Genomic DNA, 7,857 nt, shown 5'->3' with positions numbered 1-7,857 from the left:
TCAAGGTCAGACTTTCTGTGTGTCAAGGTTTGTTTCTCAGATGATCACAAAGTGGTCTAATTGAGAAAGAAGATGAGAAGAATTCCTGTGACATTCACCTAGGATTTGAATATAGGTCCCATTCTATTAACAGATGTACAGTTCAGGTATGGGGTTTCAGTTTTTAGAAATCCTTTATTATCATATATTAAAATTTTTCTATTTGTAATATATTATATTATTATATACCAAAAATATTAATGTGTATAAAATACTTATTGTATCTATTTTACATATGTATATGTATTTATATGTATATATATTTATATATGTGTGTGTGTATATATATATATATATATATATCTCCAATCATGCGCCAATTAGCTGTGGGGATGTGTTCTGAGAAATACATCAATAGGTGACTTTGTGCACACATCATGGAGTGCACTTACGCAAATCTAGATGATATAGGCTACTGCACACCCAGGCTATATGGGGTAGCCTATTGCTTCTAGGCTACAAACCTGTACAGAATATTACTGTACTAAATACTGTGGGCAAATGTAACACAATGGTAAGTATTTGTGCATCTAAACGCAGAAAAGGTACAGCAAAAATGCAGTATTGTATTATATTATATGGGACCACAGTCATATATGTGGTCTGTTGTTCACTGAAACATTATTATGGGTGTGTGACTGTACACACACACACACACACAGGCATATATATTTTTTCATATATATGTAAGACAGTGAGAATATTCCTCCTTTCCTTTCTCTCCTCTCCCCTCTCATGATTCAAAGATGGGCTACATACAAAGAAGGAACGTTGGATAAGAAGTCAAGGAACATAGCATCTATCCCTGGCTTTGAATTAACTTAGTGGCTTGGGGTAGTGCATAGTTTCCTCAGCTTTAAAAAGATGGGATTCTAATAGATGATCTCACAGGTAAACTTCTACTGCACTATAATTCTACAGACTTATCATCTATTGTAGTGAATTTTAATAAGGTATGTGCTTTTCTTAGCTACTCTTCTAATCCACACAACACCACAGGAAGGAAGACTGTAAATACGCCTAGGTTATAGAAGGGAAAGGACTAGGGCAATAGGCTTTAGTTCTGGTTTGGATGACATCAGACAGCCACATGCTTGTGGACAAACCCTTCTGATTTCTGGACTACTTTCTCCACAGGAAAGGCATGGGGGAATAGGTCACATGCTATCTTAGTTCTCTGTGGACTTTGGTGTAGGATTTCAGAAATCTGGGTGTATAAGCAAATGAGAAAGGTCATTTGATTACAGAGAATAGTTGTTTTGATATTGTATTCTGTGCCTTGATCTCTGCTTCTATCATCAGCTCATATGCCCTGCTATTTTTTTTCCTAATTAAGCATTATTTTCCCAGCAATAACAATGACGCGGTACAAAAGCATAGTAGAAGACTTATCGGAACATTGCTCCACGGGAGGTCCTGCAGTGACAGAGGAAAAGTTTGTGGCCGGTCAGAACATTCCTCTGAAAAAAAGAGGACAGAGCACTTGGATCAGTAAAAGGTGAACTATCCGTTCTGAGTCAGACTGAACCTGCATCCAGACAGGAATCGGGATGGGATTGGGGCTGGAAGGGGTTCACCCTTCAATCTCCAGTCTCTTTCACTCCACTTCACTGCAGCGTTCCTATGAAAAGCTTGAAGTTCTGTGAAGGAACTAGAAGCTAGAAGTTCTGTGAAGGAACTCAAACCAGCAGCCAATGCAGGTAGGCAGCCACTGATGGCCTCAGTGAGGGAATGCCCCCGACTCACCTCCAAATCATTCCTCAGTCCAAATAGCCTAAAACTCTCATGAAGAACGTGATAGGTGTCCTCTCAGAATCCGAGTTCTCGGTCAACTTTACCCCAAGTTCTTTAAGCGGAACCATTTGCAGACCTTCCCGAATCCGTATCTACCCTATATTGTTTCACAATGTAGACATGTTTCTGAAGGGTTCCATTCCTATTTCCCTGAAAAGACCCCCTTTGTAGGCCAAATACAAAAACTCAGAGATTACAAATGCCACCATATTTTGTAAGAACTGAAGACATTCCACTTTGTTCTCCCCAGCACCCTGAAAACAACTGCATTCCAGCGTGCGTTTGTCATCTCTCCGTGTCCTTCCCTTCATCAAGTGTCCAATTTCGTGAATAACGAGAAAATGCACATGAGATCTGAATGCATACAAGTCGCTTAACAACAACAAAATAATAATAATTTTAAAAAAACCCTGAAAGTGAAATGTAATTACCAGGTTAAAAAAAAAAAATGCGCCCGGTTTCGAGAGCCTATCACAGCTCACGTCTGGGCGCGCAGAACCCTCCCCTCCCCCGACACTGCTCCTGTTGTGTCAGATAGTGGCAGTGTTGAGCCCAGGAATACGCGCCGAGCCCGCGGCAGTCCCCGCGGCCGCTCAGTCTTCGCGGCGGACTCCGGGCGCGCAGGAGCCACTGGGCCGCAAGGGCGCCGGGGAGCGGGAGGGGCGCTGGGGGCGGCAAGGGGTCACGGATCCCCAGCCACGAACTGTTTTCCTTCTCCCCGGGCAAGAGCCCCACTCCCTTCAATTGACAGAAATTCACTGGGGCAGGGGGGCGGGTGGGGAGAGAGGTCGCTCGCGGCTCGCTACTGGCTGCGCCTCCCCCAGCTCTGGTCTGGGAAGCGGCCCGGGCCCTCCGGGCGAGCAGCTTGGGCGCCGGCGCCCACTGCGAGGAAGATCGCGGGGTGACGGTCGGTACCCGCTCGGCTGGGCCGCGCTGCCGCTCCGATCCTCCTCCCTCCCGCGCCCGCGCCCTCCCCCTTTCTTTCACTAGGAGTCCGGGACTCGGAGAGGGCGCGGGAGGCAGGCACACGGGCCCGACCCCACTCCAGCGCTCACCGGGGACGCGGGCGGGCGGCGACGGGACGCGGCGGGGGCGCGGGGCGGGCGCGGCCATGGAGCAGCAGCGGCGGCGGCGGCGGCGGCGGCGGCTGCAACACTAGCGACCGCCGGCGGACGAGCGGGCGGGCAGGGCCGCGGGGCTCAGCGGACCGAACTGCACAGCTCAGCAAAAGCGCCCTCGCCCTCCGCGCGCCGCCTCCTGCGAGCCCAAACCCAGCAACATTTTTTAACGCTCCAACCCATCCTTTGAAGAAAAGCAAAAAAAAAAAAAAAAAAAAAAAAAAAAAAAAAAAAAAAAAAAAAGCATTGATCGGAGAGACGGGGATATATATACGTATATATATATATATATAAAATTTTTTTTGGCTCCTGCTAAAATTAGCAGGGCTCGCCGCGCGCCTGTGTGCGAGTGTGTGCGAGTGTGTGTGCGTGCGGGCGTGTGTGTGTGAATGTGATTACTCCAGGACTCCTCGGGCTCCGGAGACGCCATTTTCCCCCTTGATATCTCTCTCCATAAATCGGTGGCGTGGCGGAGGCGGCCGAGTCGGGCGGGAAGCGCGGGGCCGGCCGGGGCGCCCGCCGCTCGCCGCCGCCTCCGCGCGCCCGGGGGCCCCGGCGCCCCCCGAGCTAGGGCGGCCAGCTCGCGGCTCGCCGTTTGACAGATGCTCATCGCTATGGAGTTGCCGCAGCAGCACCTTTGGGGGCTCGGGCGAGCGACCGGAGCCGGGATCTGAGCGAGCGCCGGGGCCAGCGGAGCCGGAGCCGCCGGGACATGGGTGAGCACGCGCGGCGACCTTGGCCCGGGAGCCCGGGCGCCCAGCCTCCCTCCGCGCCGCGGGCCCCCGCACGCCCGGAACCGGGGGCGACGTGTGTGCCCTACATGCAAAAGTTCACGTCGCCTTGCTGGGTCTTTGACTTTGCACCCGGCGGGAAGGGGGAGACCGGGCCGAGGGGGCGGGATGCCGGTCCGGGCGAGATTGCAGGAGATGGGCGCGATTCCGGCGGGCCGGCGGGTGGGCGGCGATGCTGGCTCAATTGGAGTGGCTCGTTGGTGGCGGCGATGGTGGAAGCTTTGGGCTAGAGGGCTGGGAGCTTATTGAGTTTCGCCTAATCTGATCTCCCCCCCCACTCCGCCCCCCGCCTTTTGCACCCTCCCTCGGTCCTGCCGCCGGCTGGCGGGGCTGGCGGGTTTGGCGTTGGTGGAGTGGACTTGGGAGGGGGAGGGGGTAAGGAAAGGGGTGGGAAGGCAGGATTTTTTTTTCTCTCTTTGTAACTTGCAGGTTAAGTGGAGCTAGAGAGCTACATTGTAACCTAGTTGGATTTTTTTGGGGGGGGATGTATCAGAATCTAACGTGTCGTTAATAGAAAGAAGAACAGGCAAGAAGTGGTCCAGCCGGCGAAGGTTGGTGTGTGCTTGTGTTGTGGCTGTGTGTTAGTCTTTTTCTTAAAAATCTTAATCAATGGATTTGAGTCTCTTTCTTATGCTCTCTGGTTTTGGGACTCTGAAAAGATAGGAATTCCCTTAAAAGCAGACGAATGCCTTTTTGAAAGCACGCATTGTGTGCGTTTCTAGAGGAGCCGTGGGCTTGGGAATGAACGGCAGGCTTCCCCGTTCGGTGGTTTCCAGTGGGAAATCACTCCGGAAAGGGAACCCTTCGGTATCGATTTATTGTTTTTGTCTTCCAAACCATTATCTCTTTGACCGAAATACTGTCTGGGAAGTTCCGCAGGGACAAAGTCAGGTAAACTGGACCGGGCAGATCTTTGGCAAGATGGTGATAACGGGGATGCTGTTTTCAGTGTCTGTTTGTGATGGAAGCATTGTTGGGTAATAGCAATTTCTGATCGGTAGAGCATGCTGGTTCTAAAAAAATAAGTTAACTGCCGAAATACTGTCTTCCAGCCCTCCTCCCCTGCACAGTACAGCACCTATTCCCCCCGCCCCCCCCCATCCAGACCGCTTACTACAAGTCTGAAATCGGATCCAACTGGAAATATTTTCACTGGAGATTGAAAGTTGTGCAATTGGAAATAGATGAGGCTAGAGGTATTGGGAGTGTGGAAAGGGAGTTCTTATTGCCCCCTGATGCTGCATTTATTCTTTATGTGTGTCTGCGTTGGATTCTCAGGGTGTGTATCTGTCTAAAAGGACTGTTGTGGGAAGGATTTCCGATTTGTTTCCGTTTCAAATACACTGTCCTGATAATCTCACGGTTGACATCTAACGCTAAAAGGGCAATTTGTGTGTCTCTTTATCCCTGCAGAAACTCTCCTCCAAAAGGGCAGTTTATTCTGGAATTCTACAGCATATACCTTTCCCTCCAGCACCTACACTCCCCCCACCTCCTGCCAACTTTCCCCTTAAAGTTTAGTTGGAGTCCACTGGCGTTGCTTGTTTTTCTCTTACGTATTTTTCCTTCTTTTTCTTTTCATTCCTTCACTCTTCATCCTGTTTTTCTTCTTTTTCTGTAGATTTACACTAAAAACTAATTTCTTGAAGCCTCTGTACTTTCACCAAAACTGTCTGCCGATTTGGCACCATCTCTTACCCTCCTTTAGTAAATGGGTGTATCTCCTGTGCCCCATCCAAACTCATCTTCACGTGCAAGGCATGTAAGTGTGTGTTGTGGGAGAAAGAGGATGGGGTAGAGAAGAGGTATTTGGAGAAGAAGGGCGGTGTTGTGTGCAGGCCACATCTGCAACACTGGACCAGACCTGGGCATTCCGGGGAGAGTTTCCTCTGCACACCCCAGCTGGGATGGGAAGGCGGAGCCAACCAGCCCGGGGCGTGTGAGGGAGGAGAAAGTTTGTAGCACTTTAAGATGTAGCTAGTTTACAATCCCAGGTCACTCCCTCCCTTTTTTTTCTGATTTCTGTGGCTTCTACCATCCTTAAACTCCCTGAGGGAGGCATGAGCTCTTTTGCTCTGACGAGGGATTCCCAGGTGTCAGAGCGAAGGTGAGGTGCTGTGTTTTCCCGTGTGCTTAGTCTCATTGCCTGTTCCCAGAAAAGGGTATTAAGACAGAGTGTTTGGGGGAAAGTCGGAAGAGGAGGAAGAAATCAAGTGTGGTTAAACAGAGTATTTGCAAACTGCAGGGAATGTGGCCCCAAAAGATATGGAGACCAGGTACCCAGAGTGTTGCTTGGCACACGATCTCTCCTCCCCCATTAAGGGGACAAAACCAAAACCAAAACAAACTATTGGTCTTGGGAAGTTGAGTTGGTGTTAGACCTGGGCTGTGGGAGTTGCTAGCCACTACAGTAACCTGAGCTGAGCTGGGGGAGGAGGTGGTGAGCGAATGCACCACCGGGAGCCAGAGGAGGGAAAGGGACTCATCTCTCTTAGTTGGGAAAATAGATGTGTCTCTGGAATAAACAAACTGGAGGTGGGGGAGGGGATGGCTTGCAGTGAACATGAGGTGGAGTGTCTGAGAGGCAGTAATGTCGGTTAAGAAAGGGGTCACTTCTAGCTTGGGAGAAAATATCAACTGCCTTATATGTTCATGAAAGGGCTAGGCAAGTGAAGGGCTGTAATTTGATCTTTTGTATGTTAGCATCAGAATGTTACATAGGAAGGCTCTGCTGGAAGGCCCAGTTTTGGACATCACACAGGGGAACATAGAGGTATCTTTAAGTTAACCCAACAGCCCCTGCTGCCATAAGGGCTTCTGGTCATGGACTTGCCTTGCTCAGAGTTGAGCTACTTTGTAAATCACCTGACCTAAATGAGGGTTAGGGAAAAAGGAAACAGTGCTTGGGAGTGTCGTAGGATTTAGTTGAAAATGGTGAGTGGGGAGAGGCAGGAGGCAGGATTTTGCTGAAGAAGAAATAAATAGGTAGGTCCTTTCCCCTGGATTCCCTGTTCCATTTCTCCTGTTAACTTTGAATTCCTCTAGGGAATGAATCGATACTTGTCTGGCACAAAAGTGTACATCTAGGAGAGGAGAGTTCTCTCAATGTGGTCATTATTTTTAGTTGTACTTCAATCTCTGCTCCAAAGCTTCTATATAGTATGCAAAATGAAGCAGATGAGAAACAGCTAGCTGGATGGGGCATCCTTTCTGGGTTCCTGTGGAGACACTGAAACTTGGCTGGGCCTGGACCTCCCAGAATGCCAGTTTTTTCCTTGGAGACTTGAAGTTTAAATTGAAACCAGAAAGCTATTGAAGGCAGATCCAGCCAATGAAACCCTGTTTTCTCTGATGCTCAGGAATGGGAAATAAATAACTTTTTGCTGATGGCATTTCAAGTTGCTTCAGTTTTGCTCCTGCCAGAAGAATGGGGTAAATTATTATGAACACATTAGTATTGTAAGGAGGAGTTGCAGTGCTTTAAAAATGGGATGGTGTTATTGAGTTTGTTCAGGGACTCAGTGTATGGGAGAGTCCTACCAGAGGCTGGTGGTGGGAGCACAGGAGGCTGCCCTGGAGGGTTAGCAGCCGGGGCTGAAGAAAGGAAGCCTCACAGAGGTCTTGCTGCATGCACATCATTTTGTCTGGTCCTGGGGTTCCTGTGAAGGGAGCAAAACAATCCAATTCTGTTCCTATCCTGTGGCATATGTTGAAACCTAGTGAGTTTCCCAAAATGTTTTGGGCCAGGAATAAGGAGTGCTACCATCATGCCTATTGCCATAAGTTTGGGCTTCTTTTAGAGTGGTTTTTAAAGGTAACCCTGGTGTTTTACAAACTCTTCATGAAGTTGCACATACTTTGGCCTGCCATATACCTGAAAAGTGCAGGAAAGAAAACACCAGGATGTCCACAGACTATAATTCATGAATGCAGAAAGATGATGCCAATCTACATTTTTGCTGAGCTCTGAGTTTTCATTTTCCCTTTCTACTGAACTTTTATTAGATTTTAATGCCCCCCTGAGATACATCACATTGGGGCTGCAGAAGGTTTTGGGGGACTGTAATTGTAGATCACGGAGTTGAAGCTTCTGGTCCTTACTGTTCTGATTTAGA

General features: G+C 48.9%; 1 protein-coding gene across 1 annotated transcript in view; it reads left to right on the top strand.

The window, feature by feature from the left end:
• Positions 1-3,693: 3,693 nt before the first annotated feature.
• The window catches only part of SETBP1 (SET binding protein 1), a 388,368-nt gene continuing 384,204 nt past the window's right edge, over positions 3,694-7,857 (top strand). Inside the window, 1 exon segment of the mRNA XM_003267525.4 lies at positions 3,694-4,293. The gene's annotated coding sequence lies outside the window, so the exon portion shown is untranslated.

Source organism: Nomascus leucogenys, chromosome 4 (genome assembly GCF_006542625.1).
Source record: "Nomascus leucogenys isolate Asia chromosome 4, Asia_NLE_v1, whole genome shotgun sequence".
Taxonomy (NCBI): Eukaryota; Metazoa; Chordata; class Mammalia; order Primates; family Hylobatidae; genus Nomascus; species Nomascus leucogenys.
The sequence above is the reverse complement of the archived record's forward strand: the minus strand, read 5'-3'. Positions and strand labels throughout refer to the sequence as shown.